Source organism: Formica exsecta, unplaced genomic scaffold, assembly GCF_003651465.1.
Source record: "Formica exsecta isolate Colony F162 unplaced genomic scaffold, ASM365146v1 scaffold21, whole genome shotgun sequence".
NCBI lineage: Eukaryota > Metazoa > Arthropoda > Insecta > Hymenoptera > Formicidae > Formica > Formica exsecta.
In genome coordinates, this window is record NW_021849398.1 from 2,236,089 (window position 1) to 2,255,050 (window position 18,962).

Sequence of the window (18,962 nt, forward strand, 5' to 3'; positions counted from 1 at the left end):
CTCCCCCCCCCCGTCAAACGGTACCCCGCGATGCCTGCAAAGCCCCGGTGTCGCACAGGCTGCGCGACTTCCGGTTCCTCCACGATAATTAGAAACGGTACCGGCTCTCGTATAATAACAACGATAACAGAGCGCGGCCCCGGGGCACCTCGTTTGACATCAAAGTAAGGCCCCCCCCGTCCCCGTTCCTTCCCCTCCCTCGTGTAACGGGGCACGACTAATGAGATTCACTTTGCTTACCGCTTTGCCCCGCGCCCTCGCTGATTATCCCGAGTCAGGCTGGGTTCGCTCGCCATCTTTCGATCATTTTGATCATCGCGACGATACCACGACCCTCGCGACCGGCGGCGCACCCCATTTTTTTCCCGGCTTTTCACGTACCACGAGGCTTTTGTGCCGTCGTTCTCGTATAAATATTTGAGCTGCGGGCGAGTCGCCTTGTTAACGAAGTTTGTTGTTGTTTATTTGATGCATTCGCGGAGCGAATAATGCATCGAAGTAAACAATGAACGTTATATTTAACCAGGATTGGCATGCTTATAAATTCGCATATACATATAACTGCGATATACGACTCCTTCTGCTATTTAGTGATTTATAACGCCACTTGTTACTTCAATCATTTTAATAGATAATGATTATAAATAGAGTAAGGAGATCTATTTTATTTTTATTGTAGATTATTATACGCACAGTAGATCCCCTTTGTAATATGCAGAACGAGAAGTTGCAGCCAGTTAGCCTTGTCTACTCCATAGATGCAATTATCCCTACCAGTCCTATCGTGCGCTTAATTGAAACAAATCATTGTAGCAATCTAGACTCTTGTCCCACATGCATGATCCGTTCAGCTACTTAATATTATCTCATAAACATCACAGCGGTTCGTTTTCATTGGTATTCAAGAGCGATAATTTGTCATCTTGCCCGCAAAATCATCTTATTCAACATTATAAGAAATTAATTATCGCGATTAAACCAACATCGCGTCATTCTTTATCGATAACATTTGTAAATGTCAACGAATGTTCATCGATATTTATCATCGTCGCCATCCCGACTGTCCATCCGCGCGTAAAAATCAACCGCTTACACGCCGTTAGGCCCATTAGCGAGTCCTCTTAATAGACGGCATTAATTATGCATGCATCTGGGTCGACGACAAGGAGGAGGACGAGATCAAGGCGCGACGGCAACGACGACGACGTTGACGACGAGTGCATTAAGTGATGCACCCCTATATCGCCACGTGCCCTAGATCGCTCGCGGGGCCCGGGCGGGATTTTAAAGCGCGCGGGAAAAAGCGGGGCACGCGGATGACACGTCGCGCCGTTAAGGGCGGCACGAATTAACGCTGGAGAAAATAAAAGAGCGCGCCCCGTCACGCCTGGTGGCAAAATGGCCTGTGACTAATGCGGCGCTACTCTAGCCGCGTCCTCGACTAAAGAACGATCGCGACACGCTATCGAGAATCGTACGGACATATTGCCATATCGTTCCGACTCCAAGAAAGATATATCCTCCTGCCCCCTTCTACCCTTGCGCACCCCGTCGATATAATTAATTACAGGAAGTCGGCCCGGCATGCGCGAGACTCGAAACGCGGCTCGAAAATTGAATCGCCTGTTATTCTCGGACTGGTTTTGCTCCCATAGTCGATACAGTTAATCGTCGTCGAGGGGGGAACAAGATCGATCGTAATATCGCTAGTGGAAGTCATCAAGGTGTTATGTTACGGCTAATATTACATGCTGCGCGTAACGGATCTCGGAAAATTATTTCTTTTCAGAATTTCGTATATCCTATATATTACCCATTTAATTTAATAATACCACAGAGTTGTGTAAAAGGACATTACTGATAGCTAGCGATAAATAAAAAGAGAAGACATTAACGTCCAAGAAAATAATTTTTTTTCTGTTATCTATGCAATTATATTGTCTCTAAGATCTTTTATTTAATGATTATCATTTGCATTTAATTTAGAAAAATATCATTTTTCTAAATTATGTTCTTTTTTATGCAAAATAAATATTTATGCTCCTTTCATTTGAAGTGTCTTGCGTAACGCCCCCCTTATTCCTAACATATGCCGCACTCGTGTGCACCACGGCCACGTAGTACATTTATTAGCGTACATTATTACGGCGCGGCATAATTTTACAATACGGGCAGATTATTTCCTGGAGATAGCAAGTCTTGCGGAAGAGCGAGACAACTGGCGATGGGGGATCTCTTGGATAGGTCAGTGCCGGCCATTCATGCCGAGGGCGCGACGACGCCGCGGGAGGGAGGGTACGCGATGAAGTTTTTCGCACCAAGAGAGTGCCTCTCTCTCCCCGGCTATAACTGCGAATCGTTGCATAGTGCGTTCACACGCGTTCACACGCGTTCACGCGCCGACACGCACGGTGTTTCAATCATTCTTATCGGCTAAATCTGCATCGCGCTCGCGCTTATGCGCGTCCTGACAAAAGTGGACGTAGCAGATGCCACGATGCGGGCACTATCTGACGATGGCATCTGTGACCCGGTCACGCCCATTTCGGATCATTATTCTAGTTGGCGGTTATCATTTCACTTTCGTTGAGACTCCAGACCGATAATGGGTAAGAAAGACCCTCAAGAAGCAGCGGGAGAGAAGCGATTCCTCGCTCTCTCCGCGCGATCTTTTCTCACGTCAACCGAACTTTCGTCCGAACTCCCGCGGTGCGATTGTGCAGGCCTAATGGTTTTTCTGCAGAGATTATTCATGCCACCGGGATGACGAACGGAAGAAAAATATGAAAAGAGCATTACTTTTAAAGATGTCAAAGATTTTTATATACCTCTTCCTATTTTTACCTTTTCACGCTTCATTGCTTTTTAACGGGAAAAAAAATAAATTTTAATGAAGAATGACACCTACGACGTTTTGGCTTTGCTCTGTCAGTTCGTTTTTAAAGACGAGGCACCCGACTGCGTCGAAAAAAGAAAATGTGACATTAAAGAAAAGCTGCTTGTGCTACTGCGCAGTATAGATCGAAAATTGTTCTGGCATTGAGCTTCTGTACGTTCTCACTATTTTGTATTCTCTCGCTCTTTCCGTGCGAAACTTGACAGAATTAAGCCGTCGAGCGACAAATGTGTGTCGAGTATTCCGCGATTACGTCGGATGCTGATAGCGTCGGTGCCATTCGCAAAATGTACCCGACATATATTTTTCGCAAGAGACACACTGTCGATAGCAATTGTCGTGGCGAGTGACAAATGGCAGCCCGCGGCTGCTGGATGGCCCACGGTGGATTCTTGTAATTTTAGATTACACTTCGTTGTGCCCAGCGGCCATGGGTTAACGCATGGTCGGTCAACCCCCTAGGCCATCACGGAGTATCTTGTCCAGAAGGGTTAGATTAGATACGTCGTTCACTTCGGGCCATATATCTGTACGACCCCGTCTTTCCATCGCTATGCCGCGTGTGTAAGCACACCTAAACCGACCGTGCGTGTTTATTGACCACGCGTGTGCGTGCCCGTACGTATGCGTGTGTGCGCGTATATGTGTGGACGAGCCGCGCGGTGAGTTACGGGGCTGCGGACAGAGTGATGCATTGCCGCAGAACCGAGAAGGACCAGATCCCACGGGAATCGAACAGGGAAGCCTCGCGCGCCTCACACCATTATACCCCGTGACAGGAAGGGGGCTGAATTATTGGAATATCGACGCCACCGGGCATTAAATGCTTCGATTACGATTAATATCGAAATGCGTTAGAACAATGCGCGCGACCCATCACGAAATGGATACCTTCGAACGGCGTGTTCGCATTCGTCTCTCGATACTCTGGATTGTGCTGAATGAACGCTTCATTCCGCCCTGGCGGCTACAGAAATTAGTTTCCGCTTCCGCGCATCATTAATCTCATTCTTACGTACGTATACGCTTGCATAATTATTTATTCATTAATGTTTTTCTAAAGAAGAGGGGGATGAATGTATGCATCGAGATAAATCTTCGATATTTAATCAGCATTGATATTTAATCTTAAACAATTATACAAAATGCATAACCGCAAAATAATATTTCGTGTCACGTGCGAAAAACTTGACGTAACGTATCGGTACGGGAATTTATTATTACGGTCAGGGCGATTTATACATAACGCGCGTTTGCATAATAAACGCGCGATGTAATATGACCGCGAGTGCAAATAATCCGCGTAAAGCCGCAGCGATTATATACGCATACTCGCATGCAACGTCGAGGTTTTCGCTCTCGTTGCGCGTTATACCGCCACAGTAAAACTGTCGTCGTCCCCGTGAAATACACTCTAGTACGCGGAGGGTAAACGTTATTGTTGCACCATATAAATCGCGCTTGATCGCGGAGGAGTATGGATATCGTATATCAAAACTACTGCCGCGTGCCCTCTGTAATTTGTGGCCGGTAATAGAAGAGGGAAGCGTCTCACTCCCCCTCCCTCCCTCCCTCTCTCTCTCTCTCTCTCTCTCAATCTCTCTCTTTGCGATGAAATTATTATCCAGAAAATACATGAATTCTGTGGCGGCGGCGGCGACGACGACGACGACGGTACTTCGGGGTCGCTCAAAGGTCGTGATACGCCTCCCCGGTAGTCGCGATACTTCGAGACTCCTGTAGGCGGTACGCGAACCGACGTCGTCGGCAACGTCCAGCCAATTCCGGTAATGCACGAACACGAAATACCGCAAAGTTATTCGCATTTCCCGCTTTCGGCAGAGAGCGAGGTCTATGATAAAATCTTATCATTTTTTATCATGTGAGAAAGTAGGGGCGCTTCATCTCGAGCTAACTGTTGACTTTAAACGACTATCCTCACATGTATCATCTAAATTGAATTGTTATAAAAATGATTCTATCGAGAGAGATGTCCGATTTAAACGAGAGATTTCAATTACAAAGATATCTTGCCAGAAAGATCTTGATTATTTCTAGCAAACGATCGTTTATTGTGAAGGTTGAAGTGCTTTACAAAATCGGACCGAATACGGACGAATTCCGGCAGTGGAAAAGACTCGTTAAAGCTAACTTCCCAAGCCTCTCTCCAATCGCTAATACATTCGCCCATGCACACCCACGACACACCTTATTTTTATTTAAAATGCCCGAACCACGCGCACCCCGTCTCGGTCGCCGATTGCTCGACTAGCTGGCTGGCTGATCGGCTCCCGAACCCCTTCCTCCTCGTCTCATTCCGGCGAGTTGAGAGAGGGTACGGGGGAGACGACGATTCAATCGATTACCGCGATTAAAATAAAATGTAAATGGCGGTACGCGCGCGCGACTCGTGTGTTATGCAAATTCGCTTCTCCGGTAATCACTGAGTGGAAGCTGATGTCTTCCTCCGACACTAATGGTACCGGGAAAATGCAAAAAGGAAAAAAAGAAAACGAGCGAAAAGGAGAGAGAGAGAGAGAGAGGAGAGCCGGCGACGAGAGAGGAAATAACAGTGCGAAGTGTATTGCGGCGCGTACGAGCATGCGAATGCGTGTGCGGAACGCGTGCGCGATAACGAATCGAGGAGAAGTGGAGAATGAGGGTTACACTCGAGGGTGCAGTTGACTTCAATAGTTTAACGAAATTGCCGAATATCCTCGCGTCGACTCTCATTCCCGGAGATTTTCCCCGATTACGAGACTGCTTCGATATTTATTTGTTTCTTCATGTTTCACGATAAGCGCCCGTAAAATGTATGGAAGAGAGAGAACGATGAGAATAAGATTATTACTAAAATATCTCTATCGAAGAATGACTTTCCATTTAAATAACAAAGTTACAATATTCACTTATAACTTATAACCGCGTCATATAATAAATAGGCTAGTTTTACGCGAGGTCCAGGTAAATCAAATTATTACGGCGCGTTTATAAAATGTTTATAACGTTTCAGCGCAGCGCTATAATAATACGCTTAACGATGCACCTGCGCGCGGTGTTTAATTCTTCCGTTTAAAAGCGAGACCCGTAAAACATAACGAACCCATTTATCGTGATAAGCGAATGAAAAATATCCATTAGCATCCGGTAACGCGGAGTGTATCGTGAAACTACGGTAATCTACTTGCGGAATACGCGTTTATAATACATTACACCGGCCCAAATGTGTTCTCGATATTACATATTATACGGCACACCGCAGCCATTAATCTCGACCACTTGCCGCGGCCGTAATTAATGCTAAACCAACACGCGCGATCGCGCACTTTCCTATCGATACCGAATCGAACGTCCAACCCTGATGAAACCGCACGCCGACAGTAAGCGTAACGCGCGATTCGAAGGGTATCTGCAACAGTGCCGATAGGCAAATCGAATGGCGATCGCTATTTGGGAGAGAATAGTAACTGCGGATGGTGCAACCGGGTACATACGACAGACAGAAAGGAAGATATAGAGGGGATGTACCAACGAATAGAGAGAGCGAGCGAGAGAGAAAGAGAGAGAGAGAGAGAGAGAGAGAGCAGTTTATACAGAATAGGACGCTTGCAAACCGGACAAAGACGCAAAGCTCGACCATATACGCGATTGCGGGCGGCGTTCGCGTCACAGGACACCCGACGGAATCAAAAGGACGTGCATGCCGATGCATTCATTGTACCGCGCACCCACACACGCACGTACGCACCGCCACTAACCCTTCCGTTGCAACGCGCGGGCGGTCGCCCGCGTTCAACCGCGCCAGGATGATTAATTAGTTGTCGCGCGTTCCATGTCACCGTGTCACTCTTGTCACGGCTTTGTCACTTCGCTGCGAGAGCACACGCGCGCACGCAAGATGGGGGGGGGGTTGGAAGGTCGCCGGTCCGCGCGTTCACCGCGTGTGCACTGCCCGCGCGCGCAAAGCAAATTGCATTGTAACCGGGGCTGCAACAGGCGCGCCATTAATCAATGCCCGGACCACGGTTGCGTTCTGCCAATTTCCAAATCGCGCGCGCCCCCGACGACGACGGACCCCGCGGACAAAACATTGGATAGGTGAGCGGTCGATGATATGGAAATGAAGGCGGCGACGAGCGTTCTTCTCTCGATCGGGGGTTTCCATTCTGTCAGTTCGGTAAACAGTGCCGAGTATCGCGATTGCTCGGAGCGTTGATCATATTTGTCTTACTCTATGCATTTCATATCTCTAATCGCAATAATTAATAGTGCGAGTGTGAAATGAAAGCGATGTTAGATTAAGCTTTCTGAAATTATATTTCCTTCTTTATTCGCATATTTTTGGCAGAAAGAATTAATTCGTGATTGTATTATAGATTATTACTATATATTCAAGAGTAATGAATTGATGATACAGAATGAATATGCAACTCATCATAGTAATATTATTCGTATTATACGGCAACGTTCGCATATCGGGGAGAGACCGTAAAATGATTATTCAGCGCTAAGTCCGGCCCGCTGGTGAGCAACATAATCAAGAACCAGTGGTTAATCGCGAACCGAGCAAACGCGGCCAGCATTCAGCATAATTCCCTCCAATGTAATCAGGTCCTACAAAGATTAATTACCGTCGCGCCGGGGAAAAGCGCATTAACCCGAAAGGATTAATCTCGCATTATCGACAAGATATCTACGTATAGGTCTAGATGCAACTCGGGGTAATTCCCTCCACTCGAGCTGTGTCGTGGCGAACCAAAGTAACCCTCGTCCGTCAGAAAATGATCGGCCGTTACGCCGCTCAATAAGTAGTAATGAGATCATATCCGCGTAACGTCATGTCGATTTCTCTTAACGACTACCTTGATTACTCTTTCGATTTACCTGTTGCGCCGACGATGCTTGAGACGCATCTCGGCGTGTGCCTGTTATAAATATCGAAGACTCGATGAAAATAAAGATATCCGCAACGTTCTCTTTTGTTTTTCCCGTTTTTCTCTTTCCTATTTCTCTCCCTCTGCAGCGCGTGTCAGACGAATTAACGTACTTTCTATTTCTTTCAGACGATGGAGTTATTAATTGTACAGTTTCATTCACTCGCTATGTTTACTTTGCTTTTTGTATGAGATTTATTTTTTTATAAATATGTTGTTCGGTCTGCAATTAATCCGACAGGATTGTATTTGTCCTAAGGGTCGTATAATTACACATATAATGAATTATTTTAATAATGTTTTCCATTTAATTAAAAAAATTACATCGGACTTTCCTTAATGTAGTTATAAATGTTACACATAAAATGTAATTTAAATGAATTAAAGTAACGTACGATTTATTTTTAATGGTAATAAAATTTAAAATGCTGTTTATAACCCAGATTAATTAATCGATTTAAAATTTTTAATTAAAAGTCTAATTAAACTCCATCGGACCAACTCCAACGTCAAAGCTATTGGTTTAAATATTTTATAAAAGAAAAATATTTCTATACAATACAATTAATTTATGTGACGATACATTACAACAAACATTTATAGTTTTATTAATCCATTATACGATTAAAACGGTATAACTATTCTTGATTTTACATGTGAAATGTATTTCGTCAATACAATTCACGAGACATGCTGATTCAAGTGTCCGGTGCTTGACAGTTAATTAAGAATCAATTTACAGGATTGTGGGTGACGCCTGTAACGCATAGAAATCAATCAATCTACATGCAGATGCATTTGCGGCATTCGGAACGAACATTGCACCGTCCGTATTTTGAAACATTCTTGTCGTAACGAATGCTCGCTCATGTGCGAATCAATTAGCGCAAATCAATCAATTTATTGGCTTTCGGAGTAATTTCTCGCTCGCAAATGTTTGTAAAATGTCCGTTCAAATGTGTGTGTTTAATATTTTATGTTTATTATATGTAAATTCTCTTGCACAATTTTATATATATATATATATAAATTCAGATATATCACTGTCTAAAAAATAATTAATTTTTATAACTATTTAAAAAGTAATTAATATTTGCACGATAATTATGTGTGTATTAAACAAAACGCAATAAGAAAAATCAGACAAACTTTTCAAAAAGGATCTTCATTTAATATTATATTGTATATGATGTAATTATTTTTTATCACACTTTATAAAAATTACTTTATGGAAAAAATATAGAATGTTACTTTTCTCTACAAAAAAACTGCATAAAACATGATAAAACTATCATGAGATAAAAGAATAGATTAAATATTATGGGCCGAGTCCGAAACACATGTGCTCGATTGAATGCGATCTAATTAACCAAGGATTTCGTCGGTTTGCCAAGAACAGTCTCAAGCTAGATCTGATAGCGAGGCGCATCCGGTGCGCCGACAGCGAGCGAATCTTCTTTTCACGCGCGAATCCGGAGAGGAAACACTCGGATTCAGGCTGAAATTTCGTGTGCTAAATATGTAATTGCGCCAGCGAATGAATCACCGAGGTAGAGCCGAGGTGGACGAGAAAACTGGGTTGGCGCGACATGCGCGGGGGTGACTGCAAGAAAAAAGGAAGATGGCGAACGCGGTGGAGGACGAGAACGATAAAAGGACGGTCCTCCTCCTCCTTCTGGCGACCTCTTTTTTACTCTCGCAGTCGGCTTGACGCGCGCTGCCGTGGCATCGGACTTAGTCGCGACTTTGACTACGCCCGCAGCCTTCATTTTATTATTTAGCCCGCGCAGGAAACGAGCCGGTGGAATTAAAGCAGGTAGGAATTAATGAAAGGACGTTGAGTGGCTGCTGAGCGGTCGACGGTTCTAAAACCCGCAGACGAAGTTATTTGCAACGTGAGACGTTGTGAGCTACAGTTGGGAAAAAGTAAGAGCAATTAAGGACAAAGTTTTGCAGTTTTATATATACATTCAACGCAGTTGCAAGATGAAATATGTTTGGTTAATTTAATAGAAAACAAAGCGTGGTGTATCCGGAAATAATGAGTATTAATAATAATTAAATTCTTTGTATTTTCATGTCAATGGACAGCAAATTAATTATCTGCTACTGCATTGTTCGTAATAATTTTCAAGGAAATTGAAAAATAATTCTACGGAATAATTCTAGGACTCTTCTTGCATATCTATCTCACAATTTCTCACTGCTACTCTCTGATGCTGACAAAAAACTAGATTGTTAAGAAGAGGCCGTTTCGATTCAATTACTGACTTCCTTCATTTAGAATAATCAATCTAGAATAGAAATTGTGCCCCGACTATGTGTATATGTTTATTTCCTGTCGCTATAAGTGACAATTTATAATGCAGTTAAGTAACTGATTGTGTCAGTCACGTATGACTATTTATTATAAATTCCACACAACCTCTATAAATCTCAACATTTTAAAATTCTCCTCCGTTTATATCAGATTCATCTATTTTCATACAACAGATTAGCAAAGTTACTTTCGTAACTGATTCGATGCACCCTCTAATTTATTAATTATAATCCCTGAAAGAATATATAACTATACTAGAGAGAGAGAGAGAAAGAGAGAGAGAGAGAGAGAGAGAATTTCGCCGAACTTTGTTTCGCAATTAAATATATCAATAAATTGACAGAATAATATCTCTCAAAAAATCTTCACTTGTAAAATAATTATTAAAATCTAACAACCGTCACACGCATATTAATGACTTTCTAGAGATTATCCATAATTAAAATATCTTGAGAATTACCACGTCAAAGTCATCTCTATCTTCTCCGAGAGCGTGTCACCTCGCTTTGATTACGCCACCCTGCGCCGGCCGCCATTTTCGCGCACAGAGTAAATCCATCATGATCCCGGATTCCTCCCAGGCACCACCGTCATTAAATGATCGTACAAAGCACGGCGAAGCCTCGGCTTTAAGATCTCAAGCTGTTGCTAAGGGATTGATGGTGTTACCATGGCAACTACTGAGGGCCTATTGTTGCACCCCGCTGGTAGATCCATACCCCCTTCCCTCCTTCCCCCTTCGCGCCCCTCGCATGGCATATTTATTTGCATGTAGTATAGGTACGCACACGCACGCCACGCATCTCCGGATGCACGCGTGTGCGCGGTATCCGCGTGCATGCGTGTCGTGCGTTTATGCATCTATGCCAGTGGTACCAAACCCCTTGACGTACTCGGGGCAATGTCCTGAGTTTAAAGACGAGGGCTCGAGGGCTTCGTTGAATCCTGGTAGAAGAATCTAAATTTTCTATCATAATAACGTCATCCGATATCTACCTAATTGATTCTCTCAGACTTCGAGAAAGGATCGAGTGTAAATAGGCAAGGATGATATGTGTGTGTCTAAAGTCTAAACTATGAATAAAAAAAATAATAATAATAAAACTCGATGTTCTTTTCGATAAAAGTTATCGTTCATCTCTTATTCGTGATTCAGACTGCGAAATGTATCTCATACTAGAGTTTCGCTCACAAGTTTTACTCTTGCTTGTCTTTTTTCCACTCTCTTTCTCTCTAAATTACTCGACGATACAAAAATAAAGTTACATCGATCGCTTCGAGCTCCAAACGCAATCTGGCATCAAACTCTCAATTTTATCGTTTTCATCTTTCTGATAATATTATGTACAATAAGAATATTTCCCGAGATATCAAGAAGAGACTAAATAGCTGTTGTAAACAGCGCTATTATACCCGCGGAAATGCTCAGGCCAACGACCTCCATTTAAATGCGAGCAGTCGAGCTGCATGCGATGCTTCGTTACGCGCGCGTCTCGAAGAAAGCCAGTTTAAACTTTTCCACTAAACATAAATTATTCGCCGACACGGGGAAGCGCCGCGACGACACAAACACGAGATTGAACTAGGTCAGAATGAGAATGGTCGAGTTCACGGCTTGTTCGTGACGTTACCGCAATCAAAGTCGAGTCGTGGATATTGGCGACTTCTTGCCGCGTGTTGTAAGTAAACCTACTACGCCAGTAGTGTCGTTAGGATAAAATGTTCATTGGAGTTCACGGTACTTTCTAGAAATATTACGTAAGAAAAACTATTATTGTTCATACTGGGTTAATCCAAATCCCGTACTCGAGATAATAAAACTTTGCTACCCACTTTCTTAAAATTCATGAGATATTGCCTTCAAAAATTACATTTTCCTATCTTTTTACTTGCGCAAAAGATATGATAGCATTTTACTGAGAATAATGATCGTTTTATAGATGTTATTGTCGAATAAAATAATATTTCTCATTAATTTTCGTAAGATGAAAAATTGGCGCACGCGAGATTTTTATGTATTAAACTCGAGTGAACGTTGTATCCGAGATATTGGAATATCACAGGCAACGTCTTTATACTCACGATGACGATCCACAAAGCCTCGCTGTACGGGAAGCGCAGAAAACATAAGAGATCGCGGTAGAACGCATGGATAATGCACCGTTGAAAGGAGGAGGGAACGCGCGTCACGCACTTTCATCCCGCGTAATTACAACCACGACGTCATCCTTCGAACGGGGAGAAGCGAGCATAATGCGGAGATGCCAGGACAAGAACTATCATCGTGTACCGCGCGCTCCATTCGCGCGTGCATCCGACGTGTATAAGTTCCGTTATTCACGTTGACGTTCGATATGTGCATCAAAAGTTTAAATTTAAAGACACAAAGATATATCTAATATTAACGAATTCCCCTCTGTACAGAATGAATCTTACTCTCAGATATACCAACTCTGTACGTATTTTGTGCACACATATATAAAGCACACACGCGCACTCGCTTCACAAACGCGTATGAATGATGCGAGCGGTACCTTCGATGATTACCACCGAGTTATTACTTAGATACGCTATTGTAACAAGCGGAACGTCGGCAGCGTCATCGCAGCCGGATTCCCGCTCGATTTGCATCGCTGGTGAATTGTACGCTCTATACCGAGGATCTCTTCTCGCATATCAAGAAAGATGGGAAGGGAAATTCTACTTCTTCTTCTTCTTCGGGATCATCATTTCCGGTCTATCACAACCTCGCGTCCGCTTTGTCGCCACTGATTATACGTCGGATTGATTCGCAGAACGAGAACGCCTTCGCGCAAATGTATAACGAGGATGCGCTTCGTCGTTGCGATGACAAATCAGCAGCCCCGCGAAACCGTCATTACATAGATAACGCGCCTCCTTGATTCCCCATTACAATGAGAACATCCGTTTTTGATGATAGAAAAAAATTGAGACTATAAACAATAGATTTTTTTATGACAAACTCATAAAAAAAATATTTGCACCTAATGCTATGGAAAAGTTGAAAAATATATTACACGCTAATTTCGAGAGTATAAAAGTAGAAATCGTAATTAACTTTCACTTTATATCATTAATTAGCGCGATGTTAAATTAGGGCAAAGTTCGATGAAAACTCGTGATACGAAAATAATTTGTGAGAAAGTCCTCTCTCATCGTAAAAAATAAAGTTCGGTATAAAACCCCTTAAACTTCGCACTCCTCGCTTTTAAAGATGTTTCCGTTGCAACTTTTCTAACATAGAAGAGTAAAAAGAGCGCGCAGAAAACATAAGAGATCGCGGTAGAACGCATGGATAATGCACCGTTGAAAGGAGGAGGGAACGCGCGTCACGCACTTTCATCCCGCGTAATTACAACCACGACGTCATCCTTCGAACGGGGAGAAGCGAGCATAATGCGGAGATGCCAGGACAAGAACTATCATCGTGTACCGCGCGCTCCATTCGCGCGTGCATCCGACGTGTATAAGTTCCGTTATTCACGTTGACGTTCGATATGTGCATCAAAAGTTTAAATTTAAAGACACAAAGATATATCTAATATTAACGAATTCCCCTCTGTACAGAATGAATCTTACTCTCAGATATACCAACTCTGTACGTATTTTGTGCACACATATATAAAGCACACACGCGCACTCGCTTCACAAACGCGTATGAATGATGCGAGCGGTACCTTCGATGATTACCACCGAGTTATTACTTAGATACGCTATTGTAACAAGCGGAACGTCGGCAGCGTCATCGCAGCCGGATTCCCGCTCGATTTGCATCGCTGGTGAATTGTACGCTCTATACCGAGGATCTCTTCTCGCATATCAAGAAAGATGGGAAGGGAAATTCTACTTCTTCTTCTTCTTCGGGATCATCATTTCCGGTCTATCACAACCTCGCGTCCGCTTTGTCGCCACTGATTATACGTCGGATTGATTCGCAGAACGAGAACGCCTTCGCGCAAATGTATAACGAGGATGCGCTTCGTCGTTGCGATGACAAATCAGCAGCCCCGCGAAACCGTCATTACATAGATAACGCGCCTCCTTGATTCCCCATTACAATGAGAACATCCGTTTTTGATGATAGAAAAAAAAATTGAGACTATAAACAATAGATTTTTTTATGACAAACTCATAAAAAAAATATTTGCACCTAATGCTATGGAAAAGTTGAAAAATATATTACACGCTAATTTCGAGAGTATAAAAGTAGAAATCGTAATTAACTTTCACTTTATATCATTAATTAGCGCGATGTTAAATTAGGGCAAAGTTCGATGAAAACTCGTGATACAAAAATAATTTGTGAGAAAGTCCTCTCTCATCGTAAAAAATAAAGTTCGGTATAAAACCCCTTAAACTTCGCACTCCTCGCTTTTGAAGATGTTTCCGTTGCAACTTTTCTAACATAGAAGAGTAAAAAGAGCACGAGTTGCAGCGCAATAACCGCTCGCTAGCGAATATCGTGCCCGTACAATTTTTTTCTCAAGTATGCGCAAAGTAATTTGCGAAATAAGGAAGAAAAAAACGAATCCTCCTAAAGAGCGAAGTATAAAAAGATGGAAGCAACGAAAATTAAGGCAAAGAAAAACAGGAAAATGTTGTCGTTCTGCTAATTAAATAGAAACTTGAACAGGTGAATACATGCAGTTTCAACAGTCTGTTACGCTTTTTAACTCATCTCCAAAGAATTTCATTAATTGTACAGTAGCAGAGAATAACATCTCTGAAACTCTATTCTTCTGTTTCGAATAATTGAAATATAATTAAACCATTTCAACTTTGTTAAAGTGAAAGAAGAGAAAAAATAGCAAGTGTGCACAAAATGCATAAAATATTGCAAGCGAGTAGAAAGAAGTTTAAACTCGCCATAAGCAAAAAAAGAAAAAAATAATTACTGCGAAAAAAAATTCGAAATGGAAAAATAGAAGTACGATACAGACATTCCGCACACAGAAAAAGGGAAGGGATCGCTTCGGACCGAACTACTACTACTACCGAGGTCGTAACTTTTTCGCCAGGATTATAAAATTAACGTCGAGCACCGTCCTACCCGTCCCGCGCATCCCGCGGAATCCCCGCGCACCCGCAAATCTCTCCCGGAGGGCCGCAATAATCGTGAACGTCAAATTTAACGTTTGCGCTCGCCCAATGCAATCCATTAGATATTGCTCGTAAAGAGGCCTCGTATCTCGGCTGCGCATGCAAGCGTACACGTCCGCCGGAGAGCGCAAACGGCCTTTTTTTTTCGGGGTGGCCACTTTTAAAAGCACCCCCGCTTCGCTTTCCTCCCTCCCCCTCCCCCCCCTCTGTCTGTCCCGCACCTGCCCGTCAGTTCGTGCCCTCGCCGCCGCCGGTGGCAATCAACGATCGCGACAGCTACGTAAAAATTTCCCCGTTTTCGAGAATCGCCCGGACAATTTATACGCCGATGCCGCGACGGTAAAAGCAATGCGGGATCATATTTCGCGATGCGCAACCGAAATATTCGCCGTCGGCCGTATTTTTCATAATGACGCCTCCCGACTGATTCGCGAGATCGACACGCGCGTGGTGAGGGCGATTTTTTTTTTTTTTTTTTTTTTTCTCCACCCCGCGTACAATTCCCCGCGACGGTAGCGCGACGTCGATCGCGCGCGAATCCTTGGCGAATTTCTCGTTATTCATATGACGGCGGAAACGCATTCACAACGAACCAAATCGCAGAGTATTCGGGATATGGCGTTTCAAATATCGCTTTTTATCGCTTCGCGTCTCGCGTCACTGACAGCAGTGGTATTTTATGTGCGCGCAACTCGAATATTTCGAGGTGAACGGTATCACACAGATTCTCATATATATGCATCCAATCCATTGTGACTGGTTCCGATATACGTACTCGTTAAGCGACTAATTGAAAAGCAAACATTTCTCTGGGGAGATTGTAATTTTGACTTAATATTTAAAAATTTATTATATAATTTATATTATGTATTTATGCATTTTAATACATTTCTTCGAATTCATCGAGCTTTCGGCTAGTATGATCATCAGCGCATTCGAGATTCACCTGAAGCCACCATTATCTCAGTCAATTCCACCCCTCGGTTCGTTTGTCCGTAATGTCCGCGCGAGTTCTCGCCGAAAATCGTTCGTTCAAAGTCGTTACCGGATACGGACGGCGCATCCGTATCGTATTCGATATCTTAATGATACATCAGCCCCTCCCCTCCTCCCGATATCGCGATATACGTCCAGTATGCAATCTACACGGATGCGCGTACTGTGCAAATACAGTCGCGATTGCAAACCGCGGTCAAACATGGACTACGATAATACGAGTACTAAACACCGGGTATATCGCTGCATTATTGCTGGTACTTACACGCGTACCGGGGGTGCGTATCCCAGGAAAGCGATAGAGGAACGATATCGTCCACTCTTGTACATTCGTGCTTATAAGCTCCATGTGATAAATGCATACAGTAGTCGTTCGTTTATATATATTAAAGTATTTTCATGTGATAAAGAAATACTGAGATTTTGATACGACAATTTTATTTTAATTTTTCTAATAAATCGCGTTCTATTATTTTATCCATCAATTAGCGATCGCGATAATATAATAAAGACGTAACGTAGCACAACTCAACGTGATATAATGCGAGTAGTATTCCAGAGCGAGACATATACATATACACGTGCGTATAACGGAAAAAACCCCAAATCGTAAAATAACGTTGACGAGGGTAAAGTTATCCACCTCTGGCTTCGCGCATTACCTAATCCAACTGACCTATGCAAACCTACACGTACGTACCATGTTTTTACGTGCTCAAGCTATTTGCTTTTACGAGCGGCGGACGCTTTTTCGCCGTCCGACAGTATCACGTTTAATCCGTAATAAACCAAGCAAAATCCGCCACTTTTAATTTCTTATCTGCGACGAGTCAGACGCGCGTCGAATTACGCGGGTGAAAAAAAAAATGTTCTCCAACATGTCTGCGGCTCTCTTGCACGCATATTCACCTTACGTACGCTTAATGATATTTCAGACGGAAAGCGAATCTCGCGTTTTGACATGAAAAACCATGATACTTGAACCACCGATTCCTATCTACGAGAGGAAAAACGTGTATGCGGAGAAGTCGCGATATTCAAACGCTGATAAATTTTATAAAATTTCTCCGTCTTTCCTTTTGCAGAGTGCATGAAAAATAGAAAAAAAAAAGGCATTTCAGAGAAATATTAATTCACTACATTTTATATTCGGTGAAATACTCGGCGAATTAATGATCATCATGACTCGACATGATGAGCAGACGAGCATAAAATGCGCGACCAGCTGCAGCCCATAAAAAGCAGTGCTTAATGTCAGTTCCATGCAAAGCTCGTGCTGCGATCTTCATGGAAAAAAAAACCAGTAAATATCGTTATATTTGGAAAACGCATCCAATTAATGACCGTAATCCCCCGTCGTACTCATCTCAATAAACGTCAGCCTTGTATCATTCGTCAGTCATGCGATGATAACGACATGCCTCACTTTCTATCGAGCACGTTTCCGATTTTCTACTTTTTATTTCTTTTCTTTTATTTTATTTTCTAGTTCTGCGCAAAAGGAAAATACTTGCTCTCGTTCGATAAAAAAGCGCCGAAGCGGAAACGAGACGTGGACACGCGGGACCTATCGCAAACGCGGCTGGGCTTTATATTCGCGTAACAGGGTAAACAAGCTCGTAGATCAAACGGTATCCACCAAGAGTGTATGCGTCGCGCATGGAAAAGAGTGACAAACGCGATATCTGATTTTCAAGAGCTCGATAGAACGCGAAAAAAATATGAGAAAAGGAATAACAAAAAAAAGGAAATTCTTATAGTGAAAATTCCAGTGAAAACGTCCAGTGAAAATTTGTTCAAAAGATGCGACAGAGAGAGAGAGAGAAAAATCTGGATCTAGATACTTTAAAACGCGAAAATCGAACACTCGAGTGAATATACCGAAACCACACGTCGTGGCTTTCTCGCTGCGGCTTCAACCACCAAATGATCGGTGATAGATAGAGGTAAATGACGGGTTTTGCAACGTAGGGTCACGGCGTGCAAAATACCGCGGAGAACATCGCATGACCGCACCGGCTGCAATACAGAGAGCCAGGCTTGAGAGACTGGATGTTATAACGCTGTTAACACCAGCGATCGCTTTCAATCCACGCAGTTCATCATCCCATATTGATTCCATCGCGGCGAACCGACAACGACGAGGGATGAAAAGGACTGACCGCCACTGACGTAAGTTCTTAATAAAATACAATCCTTTACATTATATATAAAATATCCCAAAATTACTGTATGCTCTTTTAATAGCAGATTTTTCTTTTCAAGATGATTTTTCCTTGGCGAAAATATCAAAGCATCAATCATTTTTGATAAATAGTAGAAAAAGCTTTTCATATTTAAATTTTTTGTGGATTTAAAAGAATAACGAAAAACTACATTATTCAATTAATTTAATGTGGTATTTATTTTACTAGAATTTTAATTTGATCCTTAATTATAAAGATATACGAGAGAAAGAGATGAGAAAAATTAAAAATTACACCGACATTTGTGCTAAAGAAAAATCGTTTAGAGAGGATCTGCTATTAAAAGAACATCCAATAGTTCTGGGACATTTTATATATTAGTTAGATATTTTTTTTAAATATTGATCATGACTACTAATTATTGAAAAACTTTTCTCCAAAAGTGGACATTTCCGATACCATGCTATTATCCACTCAAAATAACCGCCGTATTTCATTGTATTGTATGC